Source organism: Scyliorhinus canicula, chromosome 7 (assembly GCF_902713615.1).
Source record: "Scyliorhinus canicula chromosome 7, sScyCan1.1, whole genome shotgun sequence".
NCBI classification, from domain to species: Eukaryota; Metazoa; Chordata; class Chondrichthyes; order Carcharhiniformes; family Scyliorhinidae; genus Scyliorhinus; species Scyliorhinus canicula.
The window spans coordinates 56,628,809-56,653,159 of NC_052152.1; the positions used below are offsets into that span (position 1 = coordinate 56,628,809).

The 24,351-nt window shown below is 43.8% G+C and overlaps 1 long non-coding RNA gene across 1 annotated transcript in view; it reads left to right on the plus strand.

Annotated features, from left to right (window-relative positions):
• LOC119968992 overlaps positions 1-24,351 on the plus strand; it is a 44,178-nt gene that overhangs the window by 14,580 nt on the left and 5,247 nt on the right. The window contains exon 2 of the long non-coding RNA XR_005461275.1: positions 15,775-15,968. This is a non-coding gene — a long non-coding RNA (uncharacterized LOC119968992). The remainder of the gene's footprint in view (positions 1-15,774; positions 15,969-24,351) is intronic.

The window sequence follows — 24,351 nt, forward strand, 5'->3', positions numbered from 1 at the left end:
AATTACACAACCATGCATTTCAAAAGCTGGTGTCTTGCCTCCTACCAGCAGCTGTTCAACACTCAAGATTGCTTGCTTTTTAAATTCACCTCCCACCTGCTTTATTTGTTAATACATTTTCAGTTTCTCTGCCTTGATACAAGCTGATGTCGAGGCATTCTGTGCCTGGGGATAGAAATAATTGGTTGAACCTTATTTTCCATGTGATGCCTTTGGAAGTGCTGGCGATTAAATGGAACAGCCAAGAGTGATGGCATCAGTTTGACAGCAACTTTTAAAAGGCAATTGGACATAATTTTAATCTCGATCAATAATAATCTTTATTGTCACAAGTAGGCTTATATTAACACTGCAATGAAGTTACTGTGAAAAGTCCCTAGTCACCACATTCCGGCGCCTGTTCGGGTATACAGAGGGAGAATTCAGAATGTCCAATTCACCTAACAACACGTCTTTCGCACCTTGTGGGAGAAAACTGGAGCACCCGGAGGAAACTCACGCAGACACAGGGATAACATGCAGACTCCGCTCAGACAGTGACCCAATCCGGGAATCGAACCTGGGACCCTGGTGCTGTGAAGCAACAGTGCTAACCACTTGGTTACATGCACCAGAGAGATTGGATAGACTGGGGTTATTTTCCTTGGAGCAGAGGAGACTGCAAATGACAGTTCTACCTGAACCCTCCCTGGTTTTTTTTTAAAAAGACCTTGTGCATTTTCTATTTTTTCTGTTTTCATTCAACAAACATTTGACATTACCTCGATTTGGAATTATCTGTTCCTGGACTTTGGAGGACTAAATTCTTTAAAAAGCCAGCATGAGCCTAAATGGCTTCATCCTCCTCCTGTGTTCTAGGATTCTTATGATTCTATTCCAGGCTGCTCTGATCTCCCCTCTGGCACAGACTATATGGTCAGGGATTACCTGCTTTGGCCAAACAATGGAGAGGCTGCACAAAGGAGTATAGAGAGTGAAGCATTATTTTTTTTAAGAAAGTGGAAAATCAAACACTCCATAAAATGGAATCACCAGGACCAGAGACCGATCATTCCAAGTTGAGGCAATCTCAAATGTTTGTGCAATGAAAACACAAAATACACAGGGCTTTTTTTTCACAGGGAGAGTTCAGGTGGCACTCATTTGCACTTGATTAAAATTATGCAGGGGGATGTAAAATGGGCAGCTAACCCAAACCCAGCAGGCGAGTTAAGTTTAAAATTACCCCAGCATGTCTAGAAGGGAATGACAATTCAGTATTTTATTTTGTGTGTGGCCTTGCTCGGAGGACTTTCTCCCATTTTTGACAAAGGACTGCACCTAAACATGTCTTTCTCGGATTGCCAGTGTTCAGCTTTGCTCTTTATCTCATGGATATATCCCACTTTTGGACATTAACGGACAGAAATAAAGTGTATTATTTAGCAAAATATTTGAAAACGATAAACTGAATTGTAATTAATTCAATTAACAAAAGATTATTGTAGGTATCAGATGGTATATAATGGAGGCAACAGGGATTTCTCACACTGGCTGAAGAGCCAGCAAGAGACCCATGTCACCTCTCTTCTAGAAAGGCAGTGGTGGACCTTTCCCAGTATCAAGGATCTCGGTGGTGATGATCTTGCCCACCAATAGCTGCTGGCCAGTCCATGGCCAGCAGACCTTCATTGCTCAGCAGACCCACCACTGGGAGGCAGTGGCTGCTGCTGTTACTACACTCCCATGAGGCCTCAGTCATCATGGAGACAAACACAGGTGGAGGGGGGGAGGGGATTGGCAGCAAGGGCCGAGCGATGGCTCTCGGCGGCCTCAGCCATGTGCCAGATTCCTCGATCGACGAATGAGCAACCTCTGGAAGCCTGGCATATTTGCTTTTTGGGCTTCTTGCATGGCAAGTCCCCAACTTGCTGCTGGGTGAAACCCTTAGTGAGTATTAATTGCCCACCAGAAACCCAGCTGAACTAGCTTCAAGAGCAGGTCAGCGGCTAGAAATCCTGCAGCAAATAACTCTCCTTCTGGCTCCCCCAAAGCCAATCCACCAACTACAAGGTACAAGTTAGGAGTGTAATGAAATAGTCTCCACTTGACAGGATGAGTTGCAGCTCCAACAACACTCATAGGTTGACACCATCCAGGACAAAGCAGTCTGTTTGATTGTGCCCCCTTCCATAAAAATTCAAACCCTCCACTTACGCACAGTAGCAGCAATGTGTACCATCTACAAGATACAATGCAGGAACTCACCAAGGCTCCTTGGGCAGCACCTTCCAAATCTATGATCGCTACCATGTAGAAGGATAATGGCAACATATACCTGGGAGCATCACCACCTGAAAAATCCCCACCAAGTCACTCACCATCCTGTCATTCCTTCACTGTCGCTGGTTCAAAATCCTGGAACTCCATCCCTAAGAGCCCTGTGGGTGTATCGACACAACATGGACTGCAATGGCTCAAGAAGGAAACTATCCACCACCTTCTAAAGGGCAATTTGGAATGAACAATAAATGTTGGCCTAGCCAGCGAAGCCCACATGGAGGGTGTGGAGCGGGATCACTATCCATGGGGCTTACCACCACAGACTTGATCAGAGCAATGGTTCGGTTTCCACCTGCCATCCTCCTGTTTGATTAAATGCCCCCATCCCCAGGAAGCAGGGCAATACATTCCGCCCATCATATCACACAGTTCTGGGACATAGTTATTGCTTTCTTCCAGCAAAATGCAATGTTGCAAAATATAATTCATTTTTGATCAAAATTGAAATGGGTTTGAGTAAATTGGTAACCTGACCTCAAGGGAATTTTTTATGAAGTCTTCCCCCATACCAAAAACAAGCAATATCGTATTCTGCTATCTAAAATGGAAAGACAATGTTAGTAATGTATAAAACGCAGAATCTTAAAACATCGAAAGGTCTTGAGTAATGTCTGAATATGTTGTCAGTCAGGTTTTCCATGACTGCCTGTCCATTAACGTGGGCTGGAGATGCTGCCTGCCTGGATTCCTGGAGGCAAGATCCCTTGTGTAATAGACCAACTTGCATTAAGTAGGGACTTTTTGTTTTAAATATAAGCCCCGTTTCCATTAAGCTACCATCTGTTAAAACTTGTATTTTCACATTGAAAGTGTGTTGTGACTGTTTTTGCTCTTTTCAGCATCTTTATAAAAATAGCTATTCTTCCAGAAAGTGATCATTTATTAAAAGACGTTTAAGTGGCAACATTGTTTTTGTTGATGATGGGCCTTCTGTAAACAACAGAAAAATGTTTAATTTCTCTGTTAAACTTTGGTCTAACACCAGCATTGCCTAAAGCTTATTGGTCTTCAGACTTTAGACTTATCAGGGTCCTGGGCAAAGATTAAGGTGTAAACCATGCCCCTCTTTCATCTTTTCCGCTCCCCTAATTTAGTCTACAAGGACCCACATAGCCTGGGACCCTGGGCTGTAACCCTGCAGTTGCTCGTTTGGAAGATTAGCTGGAAAAACTAGAAGTATTTCTAACTTTATGCAGTTTCTTTACAATTATAGCCTTCTTACCAAAAGAATTGGCCATGACCTAGATGAGAGAGTATCCGTTGAGCTATGCAGCCAAGTGATCGATGGTCTGCAAGTAAGAATTCAACTGAGCTGATGAAATTAAGTAAATTGAAGCAAGGAAAAAATGTGGTCATAAGGACCCTATTTTAGCCTTTTGATAAATTGGCTTTTTTAAAAAAAGACATGTGATAAGTTGTCAGGAGTTCAACAGTAATTCAGAGAGACTTGGTCAAAGATTCAGTTTCGTTTCAAGTGTCAATTTTACTAAAACTTTCAAATCAATTCAAATTACTTGTTGATCATGGGATGGGCCAAATTAAACCAAAAAAGAAATCCTGTGTGGCAACAGAATGAGGTCATGTGGTGTGAAATGTACAACAAATGGTGAGGTCTTCCAGGCAGATCAGTTGAGTGAAGAAATCAGAAGCACGAATCTCCAGAAAGATTTCGAAGTGTGTTAATGAGCAGGAACTGCTGCAGCTGCCTGGTGCTCAGCTGGCAAAGCTATTCCACGTTAATTGGTCCACTTAACGAGCCCCACAAGCTTCTCGCCACAAATGAAGGCCCACCAGCACTGTGCTTTCCTGCCCCCCCCCCCCCACGAGGCCGAGCAGCAAGCCACAGGGCAGCCAGTACTGCCTGGGATGAGTTGGTGACTGTAAGCTCTGGGAGTGTGACCAGGAAGACCGGCCTCCATTGCCGAAAAAAGGAGGGGGCCACCTGGGATAGGCCGGCGACGACACCTGGAGGACCTGCGGGAGAATGGGCATGCGGTCAGTGGGAGGGATAGATCAAGTCAGTCAGGCAATAACAACGTTGACAGGCCCTCTGGATGGGGCCAGATGGTTCCTCACCTCTGCAGTTTCCACCAACCTCTGCATGGGTGACCGCCCGGTCCTCATCCACCCAGTCACCTCCAGGGCCTGCTACTCGCCGGCCTATCCCAGGTGGACCCCTCTCCTTTTTTCAGCAATGGAGGCCGGTCTTCCTGGTCACACTCCCAAAGTTTACAGTCACCAACTCCTCCCAGACAGTACTGGCTGCCCTGTGGCTTACCCTCAACTACATACACCGAGCAAAAAAGTTCATCGACATACACCGGGCAACACAAGTGAGTAGACACCAAGGCTATCACCTCCCCGCAACCTTTTTGCCCCCATGCGGCCCCCAACCCTTCCTTCACACCCCTCTCCCACCACTGTGAACCATGCGTGCGGCTAAAGATGCCCTCTACGTCTCCTCAGGAAAAGCTGTCCCACAAGTGTTGGGAGAGGGCCCAGACTGGTGGAGGTATACAGGACATGAGAATCCTCACCTCCGACTAGCGGGCCCTGGAGGTGACTGGGTGGATGAGGACCGGGCGGTCTCCCATGCAGAGGTTGGTGGAAACTGCAGAGGTGAGGAACCATCTGGCCCCATCCAGAGGGCCTGTCAACGTTGTTATTGCCTGACTGACTTGATCCATCCCTCCCACTGACCACATGCCCATTCTCCCGCAGGTCCTCCAGGTGTCGTCGCCGGCCTATCCCAGGTGGCCCCCCCTCCAGCCTCCCAGGAGACCCTCTCTGAGGAGAGCTTAGAGGAAGACACGATTGAGGCATCACAGCTGTCACCCCCACCCTCCACCAGTGCAGATACACACCCTCGGTGGGAAACATTAGTGGTCAGGTTTCTGGGGCACAATCTGGTGAGCACCACACAGTTGCTGATGTACATCAAATGGAAGCAGGAACCCCCAGACAAGGCTGCAGCCAGAGGTCTGCCATCCCAGGATCCAGCTGGGTCTCAGCCTGATACTGAGCCTGTGGAACAGGCTAGCCCGGAGCTGATGGAAATGTTTGGGTGCCGTCAGGTCAATTCAGAGGGAGATATCAGCGACACTCCAGCAGGTCTATAGCCGATTGGAGGAGTCCCAAAAGCTACAGACACTGGAGATGTCATTGGCAATGAGTGGCACCGAGGCCAACACTGCTAGGGTGGTGAACGCAGTGGAGAGCCTGGTGCACAATGTCAGCACCATTAGGGAGGTGTCCAAGGTGTTGCGCAGAGGGTCTCAACAGAATGTTCACCTCCTTGGGGGATGTCACCCAGTACCAGGCCAACCTTGATGGGGTTCTCTGGGACATGTCCCACTCTTAGATGGGAATGGGCCAGGCGCTACGGAACTTGTCCTAGTCACAGGTGGGAATTGCCAAGGCACTGCAGACCATGGCCCAATCACTGAGGAGCATCGCAGAGGGCGCTAACACGATGATGCAGGCATCGGGATGCCACTAGGGCTGGCAGAGCCAGATGATGATGCTGGGGCTCAAACCAGCTGCCCCTCTGAACTCCAGAGCCCTATAGGCAGTGGGCGGGAGGTGGGGGTGCTGGGTGCCAATCTGAACCCATCACATGGAGTGGCAACGGTGGCCACCACCCTCCCAGAGTTCCACCCGAGGCTGTGTCTCACAGCCAGCACACAGGACAACACGGCACGGCTGTCCATATGCTGCCGACAAGTGCTCCGGAGCCTTCCAGCCCCAGAGCCCCCAGCGGTCGCCGACCAGGAGCATCGAAGGCTACTGGACGAGGGAAACATCTGGCTGCCTCCATCTCCACCTGTGATGTGCATCTTGGGGGAGACACCTAGATGTAGCAGTAGAGCTAGAAGGGCAAAGCATATTGAGGATCACTGAGGGCACCAGGGCAGGGTGGGGCCAGGTAGGAGGGGAGGGGGGGGGGGGGGGGGAGTGTACCATCGGGAGAGTGAGGAATTGTATAACATATTAAACACCCTTGAGCACACCCAGTATGATGACGCTGTCACTTCCTTCCACAATGTGGGCCGACCTCTGAACCCTTTGGCCATCTTGCCACATGGTTTCCACCCCACCCACGCAAATCACCTTGTGATGTGTGAAGTGCTCACTAAACCACGATTGCCAATTCCCATTCGCCAATAGCCCCCCCCCCCCCCCCCCCCCCCCCCCAGCCGAGCACTGGGGTGGCAAGCCCAGCACCCTCAGGCTCTTTGCTTGCGAGCAAAGATTGCTACTCACCTCCTTGGCTCCCCGCAGTTCCGTCAGGTTCACGTTTTTCAAAAGGAGTACTTGGTATTTGAAAACCTACACCCACATTTTTGTGTAATTGACCAAGGATGTTTTTATCAGCATGGTTCAGAATTGAAGGAAATGCTGGGAGATGGTGTGTTACAAAGCAAAGCAGTGATCAGATCTGCTTGGAACGGATCAGGACCGGTATTCATTTTGCCCTTATTTTAAAAAAAAAAGAGCTTTTGGTGAACTTTGATTGGATTGCCAGATGTACAGGAGAATGGGTCCCGTTAATTGTATGGAAATGGGGCTTAAAGTGGTGACAATTGGTTCCTTGACACACTATATGGTGGGATCCTGATTTTGCCGATGGGAGCCGGCCAGTTGCAAACTGTGGAGCCTGGCACGGTTCTCGTTTTTGGCCTCTCCCGATGTTCACTGGCCTCGTTTTGCTCAAGTGGAGCGTAAAAAGGCCGGAGAATTGCACCCCAGGTGTTGAAATTGCAATGCTCTCTCTATGTTTAGAAACAAAAGGCATGAAATAGTGATTGATACAACTGGCATCAAATTACACAATTGGATGCAAAAATGATTGTGTTAACTTTTTTAAATAAAACTATAAAATCTAACTTGTATTAATAGATGTATATTCTGCCATATGAACCTTCCTGAACACAATACATGGTGTATTTTTCAATACTGATGACACCTGGGCGTTTGACATTTTAGAAAATGTTCCAGTGAGGTATTGGGAGCCTTGGTCTGGTATAATATTTCCAAACTGATTTCCTGTGTTTCAGGTGTAGCAACGTTCTAAGTTTGTTGTTTCTATGCATGTTTTTCGCTACATTTCCTGAACACAGGAATATTTTTTTTATTTTGCTCTATTTCATGTCATTTTCTATTGTGTCTTTTGTTTATTTGTAAATCTTCCCAAATGTAAAAAGCAATGTTCAACAACAAAGCCCTGGAGATGATAGAAATGAGCTAGCGCAATGTCAATCTTGGTTTTTATAATAATCTTCAATATTGTCACACGTAGGCTTACGTTAACACTGCAATGAGGTTACTGTGAAAAGCCCTAGTCGCCACATTCTGGCACCTGTTCGGGTACACAGGTAGAATTCAGAATGTCTAATTACCTAACAGCACATCTTTTGGGATTTGTGGGAGAAACCTGGAGGAAATCCACACAAACACGGGGAGAACGTGCAGACGCCGCACAGACAGTGACCCAAGCAGGATTCGAACCTGGGACCCTGGTGCTGTGAAGCAACAGTGCTAACCACTGTGCTACAGTTTTGGTCTAATGTACCTATTTATCTGCCTTTCTGTAATTGCTACTCATTGGAAGCTTTCTGCTCTGCATTCGCTAAAACTTTTGAGACGTGATTTTGTAGTGGTTAAGACAACTTGTTTAATCCCAAAATGTTAGGCAGATCTATCTGTGTCCCAGACTTCTCTACAATGCCACCATGACCAGCCAGTCTATAGGGCAAGTTAAACGGAGCGGTTTGAGCAAGTGCATTTTTGGCTCCACATTTTCCCTTCTTGTCATGTATACATGTATATCTGGCAATCCAGTCAAAGTTCACCAAAAGCTCTTTTTTTTTTAAAAATCAGGGCAAAATGAATGCCAGTCCTGATCCATTCCAAGCATTTCATATTGAGTTGCTGTAGGAGTCAAGAGAATTGGCATAAAGCAATTTTAAGATAGTGCCACTGACTGTGATGTGGTGCATCCTGCCTGGTGTATTGAGCCCTACAGGCCAGGACGATTGTGGGTTTGCTCAAATGGTTTGAGCTTAGTTTACTATTAAGGTGGCAGTGGAATTGACACAAGTGGTTTTGATGTCTCTTGAGCTAATTGGGAATGGCCATCCAACCCCCTTCTGATTGCTTGAGCCACCTCTGCTGGGCAAAATTGGCTTCAGGTCTGATGATTGTTCCTTCCCACCCAATAATGTTCAAGATCACATGTGAAAAATGGCCAAATGGCAAGCAGACAATCCAGGCATGTCATCAAATTTAGGATTATGGGAAGTGGGGCCCTTCTATGTCCCATCGTGACCACTGATTAATGCTAACATAAGTCTATCGACAAATAAGATGAAAACCGAAGTGCTTCTGGACTTTGCAGGGGCTAGAAGAGAACAAAAAGTGAGATTGTTCTAGTCACTAACGATGTTACCCAAATGCAAATAACACATGATGTGTGGCAAACATTTGGTGCTGCACCTTATTAAAACAACTCCATTTGATTTCCTGCAGACAGCTGTGGTGAATGGTGGCCACATGCATTCATTGTTCAAAGGAGGAGTATTTAAGAGATTAAAATTATAAAAAATATGCAGGTGGATGGACACCCACAGTGGCATTATGGATAGCAAAAAAAAAACACACACACACTGATTCTCTTAAAGGATAAAATAGCCCCATTTTTAGAGAATCCCGCTCAAAGTTTGTGAAGAATTTATCTCCCCACTGGAACTCTTGAGTCATGTGCCACTGAAGATGTTTAATAGGGACTCCTATTGATGACTCAGTGAATAAATTGTTGTTCTAAGTTATCTGGATCAAGAAAGTCCAAAGTTCAATCCACAACCTGCAATGAGTCAACTGATTTTAGGCAGAGTAGTGATTACAGTTGACTACTTAATTCCGGAAGTGAAAACTTCCCAAAATCATTGCACTGTTCACTAGCCTTCTTTGAAAATCTGCACATATGAACTTTGAGTGAGGCAGAGGCAAGCATCAGCCTAGATGCTAAAGTATGGAATAACATTTTCTCAAATTAAATAACTCGGCAGCTATAGGAGATAAAACTGACTTTCCTGCTGTACATGGCTCAGTATCATGTTGGGTTGTATATTTACCAGATTATCTGGCTAAAATTAGCTTACTTAAGAACATATGAACTAGGAGCAGGAGTGGGTAATTCAGCCTCTCGTGCCCGCTCTGCCATTCAATACCATCTTGGCTGATAGCTCGGCCTCAAACCCACTTTCCTAGCCATTCTCCATAACCTTTCAACCCATTACTAATTTAAAATCTGTCTATCTCCTCAAATTTACTCAATGTCCTGACATTCACCACACTCCTGAGGTAGTAAATCCCACTGATTCACAACTGTTTGCCAGAAGCAATTTCTTCTCATCTCTGTTTTAAATCTGCTACCCCTTTATCTTAAAACTATAATCTCTCATTCTAGATTGCCCCACAAGAGGAAGCATCCGCTCTACATCTACTTTGTCAATACCTTTTTATCATCTTATATACTTGATCTCCTCTCATTCTTCTAAACTTGAGTATAGGCCTAACCTGCTCAATCTCTCTTCATAATCTTCATAAGACACACCTCATTTCTGGAATCAATCTAGTGAACCTCCTCTGACAGCTTCTAATGCTTACTGCATCCCTCCTCAAATAAACAGACCAAAACTGTACACCGTACTCCATGTGCAGTCTCACCAGTTGCAGCAACACTTCTCTACTTTTCTACTCTATTCCTTTTAACTGTGACGGCCAAAATTCCATTTGCCTTCCCCATTACCTGCTGTACCTGCATGCTAGTTTTCTGCAATCCATATGCAAGGACATAGAAAATACAGTGCAGAAGGAGAATGTAGAAAATACAGTGCAGGAGGCCATTCGGCCCATCGAGTCTGCACCGACCCACTTAAGCCCTCACTTCCACCCTATACCCGTAACCCAATAACCCCTCCTAACTTTTGTTTGGTCACTAAGGGCAATTGATCATGGCCGATCCACCTAACCTGCACGTCTTTGGACTTGTGGGAGGAAACCAGAGCACCCGGAGGAAACCCACGCAGACACTGGGAGAACCTGCAGACTCCGCACAGACAATGACCCAGCGGGGAATCGAACCTTGGCGCTGTGAAGCCACAATGCTATCCACTGTGCTACCGTGCTGCACCTAGATCCCTCTGCACCAAAGCACTAAGGTTTCTCTCCATTTAAATAATAAGTTGCCTTTCCATTTTTCTGACCAAAATGGATAACCTCACACTTAGCCACATTGAACTCCTACTGCCAACACAATCTACATCCATTTGTAAATTTCTTATTTCTTCATTGCAACTTACCATCCCACCTACCTTTTAGTGTCACTGCAAATTACTTTTAATCCCTACATCCAAGTCAATGTGTATTGTGAATAGTTGGGGCCCGAGGACCAAACCCTGTGGCACCCCACTAGTTACATCTTGCCAACCTGTAAAAGACCCATTTATCCCAACACTTTGCCTTCTGTCGGTTAGCCAGTCTTAGAATCCTTGCAGTGCAGAAGGAGGTCATTCATCCCATCAAGTCTGCACTGACCCTTCGAAAGAGAACTCTACCCATGTTCACTCCCCTGACCAGCCCCCCCCCCCCCCCCCCCCCCCAAATCTCCATAACCTAACCCGAACGTCCCTGGACACCTAAGGGGAAATTTAGCATAACCAATCGACCTAACGCACACATTTTTGGACTGAGGAAACCAAGGCACCCAGAGGAAACCCATGCAAACACTGGGAGAACATACAAACTCCACACAGTGAGTGGAGGTATGGACTTGGGTAGGGTGCTCTTTCAGGGGCTGGTGTAGACTCGATGGGCCTAATGGCCTCCTTCTGCACTGTAACGTCTATGACTCCTCAGATAATGAAGCAGTCCATGTCCAAATGCAGCAAGACCTGGACAATATCCAGGCTTGGGCTGACAAGTGGCAAGTTACATTCGTGCCACACAAGTGCCAGGCAATGACCATCTCCTAGAAGAGAGGATCTAACCATTGCCCCTTGACATTCAATGGCATTGCCATCGCTGAATCCCCCACAATCAACATTTTGGGGGTTACCATTGATCAGAAACTGAACTGGATTAGCCACATCAATACTGTGGCTACCAGAGCAGGTCAAAGACTAGGAATCCTACAGCGAGTATCTCACCTGACACCCCCACCCTCCCCCAAAGCCTGTCCACCATCTACATGGCACAAGTCAGGAGTGTAATGGAATACTCTCCACTTGCCTGGAAGAGTGCCACTCCAACAACACTCAAGAAGCTCGACACTATCCAGGACAAAGTAGCCCGCTTGATTGCTCCCCCTTCCACAAACATTCAAACCCTCCACCACCGACGAATGGAGGCAGCTGTGTGGCCATCTACAGGATGCAGTAACTCACCAATGTTCCTTATACAACACCTTCCAAACCCACGACCACTACCATCTAGAAGGACAAGAACAGTAGATACCTGGGAACCCCACCACCTGGAGCTTCCCCTCCAAGTCACTCACCATCCTGATTGGAAATATATATCGCCGCTCCTTCACTCTCGCTGCTGCAACATCCTGGAACTCCCTCTCTAACAGCATAGTGAGTGTACCTACATCTCCAGAACTGCGATGGTTCAAGACGGCAACTCACCGCCACCTTCTGAAGGGCAACTAGGGATGGGTAATAAGTGCTGGCCTAACCAGCGACGTCCACATCTCGTAAATGAATTTTTAAAAAAATTGAACCTGGGTCATTGGCGTTGAGGCATCAGTGCTAACCACAGTACCACCAAGCTGCCCTTCTATCCAAGCTAATAAATTGCCCCTAATCCCATGTGATCTTACCTTTTGTGCATTAATCTTTTGTGCGGCACCTTATCAAATGCCTTCTGATGTCCAGATATACTACATATACAGGATGTCCATTCTCCTCTTGGCTTGTTGCACCTTAGAAAATGAGTCCAACATGACTTGCCCTTTATAAAACCATTCTGACTCTGATGGATTGTGTTTTGACTTTCTAAATGTCCTGTTATTACTTCCTTAATAATGGATTCTAACAATGTCCTAATGACAGATGTTAAACTAACTAGGTTAGTTTCCTGCTTTCATTAGCATTTTTTCGATCGACTGGTACCTTTCCCCATCCATGGAATTTTGGAATATTATAACCAATGGACCAATATCTCTGTTACCACTTCCTTAAAGACTCTCTGATATAGGCCTTCAGGCCCTGGGGGCGTATCTGCTTTCAATCCCAATAGTTTGTTCAGTACCGTTTCCCTATTGATGCTGATTGTTCTAAGTTGCTCCCGTTTTAATACCTCTGCATTACCTGTTACTATTGTCATGGTACTAGTGAAACCACCGTGAAAACAGACAAAATATTGATTTGGCGTCTCCACCATGTGTGTTCCCCATTATTAATTCCCCGGTCTCATCAACCAAGGGACCAACATTCACTTTATCTATTCTCTTCCCTTTTATATACTTCTAGAAGATTTTGCTGTCCTTTTCTTATATTTTGCACTAGTTTTCTTTTAGAATTTATCTTTGCTCTTTTTATTACCTTTTTAGTAACCCTTTGTTGATCTAAACATTTTCCATTCTTTCAGCCAGCCACTGGCTTTTGCACTATGGTATGCCTTCATTGTTGTCTTTGTTATCTTTAACTTCCTTGCTTAGCCATAGATGTTTCCCCCCACTCCCTCTTACAATCTTTCTTCCTCTAGAATATCTTTTAGTTGGGAGGATTGGGAGGAATTGAATATCTCCTTAAACATCTGCCACTGGTCTATGGGCGATTCCTGATTCCCATATGTTTATGTTAACATGCGGGCTAATGTTTGGGGTTTGATGGAAGGATGGGATCGTTGTTATTGAAATGGGGATTCGCATTACATTAGTTACTGATTATTGTTTATTGTTGGGTGTAAATTTGGGAGAAAATGTGAAAAAGGAGAATAAAAATATTTTAAAAAAAACATCTGCCACTGCTCAACTGTCCTACATTTTAGTCTTCCTGCCCAGTCCACCAGGGCCAAGATTTAATTACCTTTGTTTACCTCCAGACGAGAGTGTGAGACTCCAGTTTCTCGCCCTCAAACTTGAGCTTACTGACAAAGTTGGAGGGCAGATGCTACTGTATTAGTTGTTTGTAGTCATCCAAGAATTGGATAAAACTATAACTAATGTTTGGACAGAATCTGCCATCTTACTCGTGAACAACAAATGCTGCGCATCGACCTGAAATGTGAGTGACGGGGAGAATCTGTAAAAAATTTTGTTCCTAATTAGCCACTTGCAATTAATAAATTTTGAGATGTAATGAAAATAAGTACTTAACATTTATTTTGTTTTGCTATAATGGTACAGTATTTTTGAAGGCCAGAATTTAGTGGACTTTTTTTTATTTGTAAAAAACATATGATGTGATAAATCATTTTAAACACCATGTAATTTGTACATGTTGCAACAGTGGCTAAAATGACTCATTGTTTTCTGGCACTATGGCCTATCAAATTGTAAAAAGTTTTAACAAATCTTCAATGAAGGCAGTGCACCTTTGTTATAACTATGTATCTCATTTGTTCTTCACTGGCTGTCTGGATATTAATGCTGCACAACTCTATATGGAGTAATTGGACTGATTCATGCTATTCTGACATCTTAACTTAATTTGACCTACTGCAAAACAAACTGTACTATATGAAATGCACTCCCATCTGCCTCAAAACCTCAGTGACACATCACATATGATTCAGACACTGCCCACTCCCTCCCCCAGAAGCAGCCCCCTCTTTTTTATGCTTTAGTACTAGAAGTAAGTCCTTTCAACAATCTTTGAAGCTTGCAGTTGCTCTTGTGTGTTAAGCTAAGCAGAACACCAGTACCCAATTATAGGGAGAACAACAACACTTGAGAAGTTGAGATTGAACAGTATTGACACCTGGATTTAATTGAAGTTGGTACGTATTAATAATAATTTCAGAAATTGCCTACTCGTTTCTGTTCAGACTAATAATAAACAAAGACAATTTTTAAAGATTATGTTTTGTTATATTTGCGATCTTGACATGTGTAAGAATGGCCTCTGTTTTCTCTGGGACTGCTGTTACTTTATTCATTTTTTAAATAAAATGTTATCCTTTGCTTACACCCTCCATCTCAAGTGAGTTTTCTGGAACTTAGACCCAGAACCACTCCCTACCTAACCAACCTCTCCATTTGTACTTCGCCCCATCCCCACCACATAACACCCGCACAGGTTTGTAGTGTTCCACTAAGATCCAACTACTTTCAACTTGTTGATTAATAAACTTCAGCATGTGTAGGAGTTAGTCATAGAAGTTATGTTATATTTAAATCCAAGGCCTGGTTGTTAATATAGAGCTGTGGAGTCAGTTTTCTTACATATCACAGATGTATCAAATGAGTCAGTGACTATATATTACAGACTGAAGACTAACTTATTAGTTTCAGGTTTGGCTTGGATTTAATGTCTTACATTTTTGTGTGTGGCCTCAACAAAGTAGAGTTGAGAAGACTGGAAAACAGGTTATTCTATTTATGAATTAATCGGTCAGAAGCCACAAATGGCCCTCATTGTGGGATAGTTGTCCCTGAGTTTTAACCCCAGTGTGCCATGTCGGTGTTGCAGAACTGTTGGTGAATCCTGCCAGATTCTCTTGTCTTAGGTACAGGAAGAGAACTCTATACATTTTTTAAAAAGGATAATGACTGCATTGGAAGTTGTAGGCCCACTTCAGGATGTACTCCCAGTGTGTGTGTGTGTGTGGGGAGGGGTGATCCGTTCAAAGACCGCCAGACGTTTCCCTTATTTGGATGAAGGCCATTCCTCTGGTGTGTAAAGCAGGGGAGTTTCCTGCTCGCAGCGGCTGGAGGCACAGCCTGGGCGGATTCTGTCTTTTTTTTTGAATGGATGCCCTTTTCCTAACCCCAGCCCAGCCCCTGATTGAGAACTTTGTGTGGGGATTGCTTATGTGATTGGCAGACTGGGTGTTTGGGAGGGAGTGGGGAGGGGAGTCTCAGCGATTGGCCGCCAGTGATTGGCGCTTGTCTATAAGAAGAGCGCGTCTGTATTGGGAGCTGCCTGGAGCCTTCCTCCGCTCCAGACACACTCGTTAAAGCTGACTGAGGGAGACAGTCAGATAGCGATAGCAGCAGCATTGTCACTGGCACTGGCCACACAACCAGAGCACACACACTGCAATCACCTCGGACGTGGATTACTCAGCGACAGTGCAGGGTGGCGAGTTTAAACCCTAACATTTGTTCCTAGTTTGGACTGAAAAGAAAATGCTTTTTAAAAACCACCAGCAAGCGATATGTGTGGTCTGAGGTTGCCCGCCCCCTTTGCTTATTTATTTTTCTTTTTTGTTGTTGTTGCACAGGGATGAAATAGCGATTTCTTTTCGCGTGTCAGCATTTGCCAGAAGTGACATCCAGTAGCAGCATTTGTTTAAAACTTTTTTTAAAAAAGAAGCCAGTGTAACGGAGGGGACTTCCAGTCCAACTAGCAGCAGCCTGCCATAAGGAAATACTGATGAAAGAATGCCTGCCCATAAAGATGACTTAATCAGACTGGGTGAGTGAAAAGTCATCACTAACTTGTACTTTTCCTTCAGTAAATCGTTTGGAAATATACTAAAACATTTTTGGACATTATGGAATAGATTAAATTTAACATTTTAAGGCAAAACAGTAGAGTAGACGATGCTTACATATTGCAATGAATTGCCAAACTGCCCACCAGCACTGGTGTAATAAACTTGCACTCTTGTTGTGACATATGGGTTGATCAGATTGCCTCATTTAAGTTTCAAATTATTTGGGTGCTTTCTGCTTCAGGGTTAAAAAGTAAACACGGGTATAGCCATGTGAATTTTTCTGTGTAAATTTTTGATGCTGAACAGTGTAGCGAAAGAGGGTGTGAGAATCATGCCACATTTCTCATGAGCGTTTGGGTGTGGGAAAACTGTAACTTTGTTTTATTGTTGGGTGACTTCAGTACTTGAAGGGTTAATGTTTAGCACTTGTAAATCTTGTTGGACTCGATTGTTATGCTTTGGTGGCGGGAGAGGGTATGATTAGGAAACACAAGGGAGCAGGGGTCAAAATTGCAGGCAGCCTCATAGCTACCTGTAGAACAGGAAGAGAATAATAAAGGAGCAGCAATAAAATAATTTAGCTTAAGATAACGATTGATTAAGGGTGGAGCTCCCAAAAACTATTACAGAAACTGTCGGGGCTTTGGCGCCAATATCTGTATATACTCCTATTAAAGGTGTGGTCCAAAACCATGTAAGGTGCTTCAGTTTAAATTTGTGTGGAAGCGTTTAATTGCCACTCCCTTGCACACTGGCAGTTAATGCCTGATAGTCTATAACAGGGAAGACAACATTCCCAAACTACCTACCATGTTTTAAACCTCCCAGGAGGAATGTTGGCAGAGTCCAAAGCATGCTCTCCCCCCGTGGAAACTAATTCACAATCATGGTACTAGTTCTACAACACCAGGTTAAAGTCCAACAGGTTTGTTTCAAACACAAGCTTTCGGAGCACGGCTCCTTCTTCAGGTGAAGAACGCCGGCATCTCCACATCATGGTACTAGTTGACATTCCTAATTTTCATGTAGCAGAGAAGAGGCATGGAGATAATATATTAAAAATATATAGTTTTTCAATGGTGGTGTGGAGCCTTTGGGTGTCCCCTGTACTAATTTTTAAAAATAGCCTTCAAAACAACTGAAGTCCAAGTGTGCCCTTATTTAAATTTACTTTGAATATTTTTTAATACCAGTGTTTTTTAACGCCAGTGCCAACAGAGAATGTTGCTTAAAATCACATACCAGTCCCATTAAGACAAGGGAACATGAAAATCAGGCACTGATCGTAATGTTCATGACATCCATCTCACTGCCCACACACAACCTGACACTTGCACAAGAAAGCAACAAACTTATGGCACCATAAATGGAGCATTCTGTACCTCGGTTGAACATTATATGTTGCACGGAGATCAGTAAAGCATGCGGGCGTGTCAGGCACGGTAAGTGACTTGAATCTTGTCTGAAGTGAGATGGACCTATTGGCACTCGGCCATCGTCTCGCATCACTAGCATAATTCCTTGGAGGTTGCATGAAACTACCAAAGGATCATATAATTTTATGGCACAGCAGGCCATTCATTCTCTTTACACAAGAGTATTGGCTCTCTGAAAGAACTATCCATTTGATGCCATTGCCCTATACCCCCTTATATATTCTATATGACTCTTCACGGTTTCCAGTAGGCCTGTTCATGCCCCAACAATCTTCTCTTTCAAGGTAAATAACTTGGTCCTAACATCTTCCACTTTTTTGGTGATCATTCTGCTCTCTAGTTATAATGATGAAATTAGGTTTTCATGAGGCAAATAGGATATATTTAAAGAATTTTAACCTCTCTATTGGGTGTCCTCTTCACTTTTCCTATTCTAACAAGAGTCCCCAATTTCTCTCCCCAGTGTCTCATTGACTGTATCTTTTCTGGTATAATATATTCTGTACCTTTTTTTCCTTGATCGTGACAATTTCCTCAGGTGTCAAGGATGGATGCAATAGTATACGTCCAGCCGAACCAATGATTTATGAGTTTAACATGACTTTTTTTTGTTTTGTGTAAGCACTCTTATATGGATGATGAGTATTGAATATGATTTGTATAGAAGGCTGCAACTTTATACAGTTGAAGAAAATATTATGGTTGATTTCAAAATGAACTAATGAGCATTATGATTACAAGTAACTTGCTTTGAAGTTTCATGGACCTGGACCATGCAGGTTTACTTTGCAGCTCCACCAGACTTCCACTGTAACTCCCTGTGGAAAAAGGACGAGGCCCAGAGAAGATTCACAAAATAGCTTGGAGAAACAAGCCACATGGTGAGGTTTCAGCCTGGGAAGTGACTGAGGCTCCTGAAAATAAATGCATTTTAAAATTTAAACGTATTAAATGTCAGTGACCAGTGTGGGACTGATGAGCATGTGACATGCTGAAGAAATGCCCTTCCTAATGATCCCACAACTTTGGTGGGTCGATGCTAACATGTCTGTTAGGAAAGACCCTGACGCACATATTTTGGAGTTTTTTAATTTGTTGGATCACTGTCTGGACAGCAGTTATTGCCCATTCCTGACTGTCCTTTAAATTAGTTGCTTGCTCAGGCATTTTAAGAGTCAACCAAATTGTTGTGGATCTGGGGGGGTCATGTAGATCAGACCGGGTAAGGGGGGCAGATTTCCATTCCTAAAGGATGTTGGTGAATCAGATGGGTTTGGATGACTATCAACAACGGTTTCATGGACTTTTAATCCCAGATTTTTATTGAAGTCCAATTTCACCACCTGTTGAAGTGGGATTCAAGCCAGATCCTCAGAGGATTACCCTGGACCTCTGGATTGCTAGTCCAGTGAAAATACCACTGCCTCCACTCTCAAACTTCACCGGTGCGAAATTTTAATAGTGAAAATAATGAATGTACCTCTTGCTTAGTTAGATGCTTTGTTAACTAGTGCTCTGCCTGTTGTGTAATGGATTCCTAACCTTGCAGGGAACTTGTCTTCCTTGCAATTTTGGATTTGAATAGTTTTAGTATTTAAATGGTTTTGCAAGTTGAGACAGGGACTAGTGGTGTCTGCTCAAGCCAAGAGTCATTGAAGGTCCCATGGGATACTTGAGTTAAGCTTTCACTACAACCATGCTGATTTTGTGTCACCTCACACTTCAAAGGTGGCGTAATGATCAGGATTGATGCCAGCGTAAGAGATCAGTCAGTTTAATTGTGGAGCCAATACGCGGACCTGTATGTAGTATTTTTGAATTTCAAAGTTTTCTAGAAAGGCGTAACTTTACCATCAATTAATGTTCATTGTTAGCCAGTAACATTGCACCTTTTTGTCTTTCCCTGCCAGCTAAGTATGATTATTTTGGAGGGCCTTGCATGTGCCTTTGGTTGGAGAAAATTAAAACTAGTGTGGTTGTGGGGGAGGGACCTCCTAAATAATGAGCACTGTTCCAAAAAATGGGTGGGGTATAATTTAATATAATTTCACCATGGGTGGAAATGTGAGCTCTTCCCACATGTGATCCAGAGCAAATCAATCCATGAAACACCTGCGCAAGATGAAACTTTGGCTGAGTAATAATGATTTTTAGCCCCCTGTGGTTGATGGCACTGAGTTATCTCTGCCATAAAGAGGGAAACAAATGTGTGTTTAACCTGTTAATGTCCTTATTCTAGTTATATCCCTGATTGGTCCACTAAAGTAGTTCCCAAATAAAATAATTTCTCCCTCTTTCAATTGTTACACTGAAAAATAACAAAGCAACACTGAAAAATAACAAAGCAACATAATTTAACTTTCCTTGATTAAGCATCATAATCAGTGCATGTTCAGGTAATAGAATCTTTCCTAAACCATTGTTGCAACTGTTAAATAAAGATACTAATTTCAGGGATTGCATTTCAAAATCACTTTGAATGTTGATTCATGGGGATCTTCAGCTCACTCCTTGGCGTGCTCCACTTTGAGGAGGAAATATGCCCATTAACATATTGAAAGTAAAATTCCAAAATTGTTACAAGCATCACACATGAAGCTAATAGCACAATACCCTCAGTAGTCATGATCCAACCTGTGGCTGCAGAGTGATGGGAGGTAGATTTATTTCAAGAATATCCCATGGTGATTTCCTGATCGCAGTCATCTTTTGGAGGGGAATATGAGAAATGACCTCACCAAGTAGTGATGGGAAAATTCAGTAAAGTTGGTCTGTTCCCTGACATTTCATGATGGCTAATAATCATTAGGCTGGGAACGGATATCATGCACATCCAATCAGAAAATGATTCGTAACTCTTCCTGACTGTGCAATGCTCAACTGAACTCCATCGCATTTCAACTTTCTCTTTGGTTCCACGGCACCGAGTTCGTGGGTTTGATCCCGGGTGGCTGCCCGTGTGGAGTTTACACATTCTCCTTGTGCCTGCATGGGTCTCGCCCCACAACCCAAAGATGTGCAGAGTAGGTGGATTGGTCATGCTAAATTGTGCCTTAATTGATAAAATTTAGAGTACCCAATTATTTTTATTTTTAAAGAACTTTCTCATTGGCTGTTGAAAGGCCCAATGGAGCGGTGCAGCATCAGTTAGTTTATGGGGTAAATGTATCTCTCATTTTAACACACTGGCATGAAGCACAAAATGGGTTGCTTGCAAAAACAGGGTGACTCAGAAAAAAGTGTTCTTTATTTTTGGGGATTCTAATTTGAATCCAGGACAAATAAAATATTGCCTTTCAGTTGGTTGTTGGGTGAAATTGGTTTGGCTACTACCCAGTTCTGATGGTTGTAATTCAAAAGCAAATAGCTTTCCATAATTTTGCACTAATTGGTTTTTGTTCTTTGTTCTATCTCTTCCCCACTTCCTCATTTTCCCACCTCCCCACAGGCCATGCCTATAAGGTTGTCTAGTATAAATAAAGATGCAGTTGAAAACTTCTCCTGCAGTTGGCAGAATGACTACCAACTGCATTGTTGATTCTTTACTGGATAATTACTCTGGATGTTTACTTCAGCAGCGTGGAAAGTACTGCTCGGTTTCTTGTTGCTTCTCCACGCCCCAAGACATGTTACTTTTATTCCCCTTAGAATTGTGGAGGCCTGAATGGATCTTGCTTTTCTGAAATTGGGGTTGAAGTAAAATGCTCTGACTCTATAGCACAGGATTAGCACTGATGCTTCACAGCTCCAGGGTCCCAGGTTCGATTCCTGGCTTGGGTCTCTGTGTGGAGTCGGCACGTTCTCCCTGTGTCGGCATGTGTTTCCTCAGGGTGCTCCGGTTTCCTCCCACAAGTCCTGAAAGACGTGTTGTTACATAATTTGGACGGTCTGAATTTTCCCTCTGTGTACCCGAACAGGTGCTGGAATGTGGCACTTAGGGGATTTTCACAGTAACTTCATTTCAGTGTTAATGTAAACCTGCTTGTGACCATTATTATTACAGATAGGGTCTTGTATTGCATTTCCCTGTGTTAAATTTCAGCCGCCAGCACATTATACTTTAGTCCAATCATTTTCAAACACGGGGTCATGAGCTGTGGGTGGGTAGCGGAGCGATCGATTGCAGGAAGAAGTGCCCAATTTTAAAATGCTGGCCGTGACAAGCTTTAAAGAATGCTGGTCATCCCGTGCATGTATGCCCCCTCAGCCGGATGTAGCAGTGCGCAGGCCCTCAGCCCAGTGGGGCAGACTGTCTCCTCCATACGTCAGCACACTGTCTCAGGAGCAGATTTTTGTTAAATCGATGGAGTCCTCCCGCCAGAAACGGTGGCAGAGAACAGGCCATGTGCCTGGTATACTGACGTTACGTTCTCTGGGTGCGCACGAAATAACTGAGGAGTGCTTAGTCCATTTTGTAGCTACCAGCAAGATAGCAACATGACTGTGTGAAGAGCTGAAGATGGATCTTTTTGGACTAAGGAAGAGAGGACCAGAGACACGAGCAACCAGGATCTCAACTGAATCTGCTGGAGAGAGCTTCACGGAGGAGTCCAGGACAGGACAAAGCAGTGCGGGTGTGAGCTGCACAACCTCTGAACAACCCGTACAGAAATGTAACATTGAATGACAAAGCAAGTGAGTTGTGAGGACCAAACAGGCTCACCTGTTGCATTTAAAGGTAAGCGAAAATGGTGGGTCAAGAAGATCGGCTGGCGTGGGTCCTGTAGGTCGGCTGGTTGGTAAAATGGGTCCCTGGAAAAAAAGTTTGAAAAACACTGCTCTCGTCAACATTGATGTTAAAGTCCAGAAAGACGAGCTGTTAGGTAATTTGGACATTCTGAAGTCTCCCTCTGTGTACCCAAACCGAACAGGCGCTAGAATGTGATGACAAGGGGCTTTTCACAGTAACTTCATTGCATTGTTAATGTAAGCCTACTAGCAACAATAAAAGATTATTACAATTATTATTGAAGTATGGGTCCTCGTAACAAGTGTTAGAAATGTCATAAATAATGCTGCACCGGACTTCAGTGCCACTGATTCGGATTGTCAACATGCTAAATATTCTTGTACTGAACCTGAACTAGTAGCTTCAAGGGCACTGTTGCATTTAAAAGTATCTAATATACTTCATTTTTGTTTTGCAAATCACATTAGAATATAGCATTACTAATATATCTGTAGACTGGCAGGCGAACCTGGGTTTTTACCTATTTGTCAACGGAGAGTAAATTTAGCCCATTACTCGTACATCAAAAAATTCTCTCTTTGAATTCATGCCTGACTATGTGACTATGCTTTCACCCTTCACAATCATTCAACATCCTAGTATGAATCATTAATTTGTCATTTGCATTACATTTCTGAAGATTACATGAACAGCCAATCCTACAGCTCAGGCTGATGGCACTTTTGGGTCATTGCATGCAGCATCCACTGCTTTTTATGGTTTGAATCATTTATTAAGTACAGCAAGAATTGATGAAGTGGGTTATCAATAACTGTCAACCGTGTACACTCTGAATTAGTGAGTTGGATAATAGTCTGAGTACAGTCACCATGCATTGTTTAGTTACAGAACTGCTAAATGTCTTGTCTCAGTATAAACTTTTATCAGATGTTTTAGCAACTTTTGACTTCTTGTTCATTCTCTCTCTTGGGGGGGGGGGGGGGGGGGGGGGCTGCGCGGGGGGGGGGGGGGGGGGGGGTGGGGGGCTGCGCGGGAAGAGGAGGTGGAGAGAGGAGAAACCTGCACTGCAAATATGCCAACCTCCAATCAATTGGTCAGAGTGATGTCTGTCTGTGGCCTGTGTGATCCACTGTCAGGAGAGGAATGTGGCATAGCCAACAAACTGAAAAAGTTAATAATAGTAAATACCGGTAAGTGTGTGTGAGGGAGCCCTTTTTTATTTTAGGATGGTTAGAAAGTCCCTAATACTCTACCACAGACCACTTCCAGAGAAACTTTTGGTTTCAAGAGTTAGTAGCTGAGCAATTCCAGTATAAAGACAGTAACTGACTCGCCATTACTTAAATATTTAATTTGAATGGTTCGCCACATTTCTGTGCGAACTGTCTACTGTAGATATTTGAGTAAAGGTTACACTTTTTACACTGACTTGAGCACAACACTAACTGTGTGCTACTGTCAAGTGTGTGGCATCCAGTTTCAAATGAGCCATAACTTCATCCACATTGAAGGAGTCAAAATAGTTGGTGCAGATGAGGAGTTGGTATGGATGAAGAGCTGCTATGGTCAGTGTATAACCTATAGAAACTGATCCTATGTCTGCGGATAACGTCACCGAGGATTTGCTGTGTAAAAGCCAATTGGTTTGGGTACAAGCAGTCTCACTGAACTGGACAGCGGAGAAGAGGTGTTGAGAAGGCTGGCGTGGCTAACTGTGGAAGGTTGTAGAGATGCTGAGGAGGGATAGTGCATCTTGGTCATGAGGATAACATTTGGCTCAATATTTCTGTGCTGTGGCAGGAATTAAATTTGAGTGGAAAGATTTAAATGCAAAGTTCTGGGAAAGATGGGATTCGATTTGAAGGGTAGCAGCATGTTCAATAAGTTGGAGGAGAAGGGGCAGTTGATGCTAAAGCGGTCATTTGAAAGGATAGAGTGGTTGAGAGTGAATTCTTGAAGGCAATTGACAGCAGTTTGAAAGTGACAAATCTGGGATAAGGGAGCCATTTACATTTTCAACATAATGCCTTAAACATAATTTGACACCGAGCCACAAGGTGATATGAAATGAAAATGAAATCGCTTATTGTCACGAGTAGGCTTCAATGAAGTTACTGTGAAAAGCCCCTATTGGGTCATATGACCAAATACTTGGCCATAAGAGGTTTTAGGAGTGTCTTGAAAGAGGCAGAGAGGTTTATGGAGGAAATCCCACAGATTGGGGCCTAGGCAGCT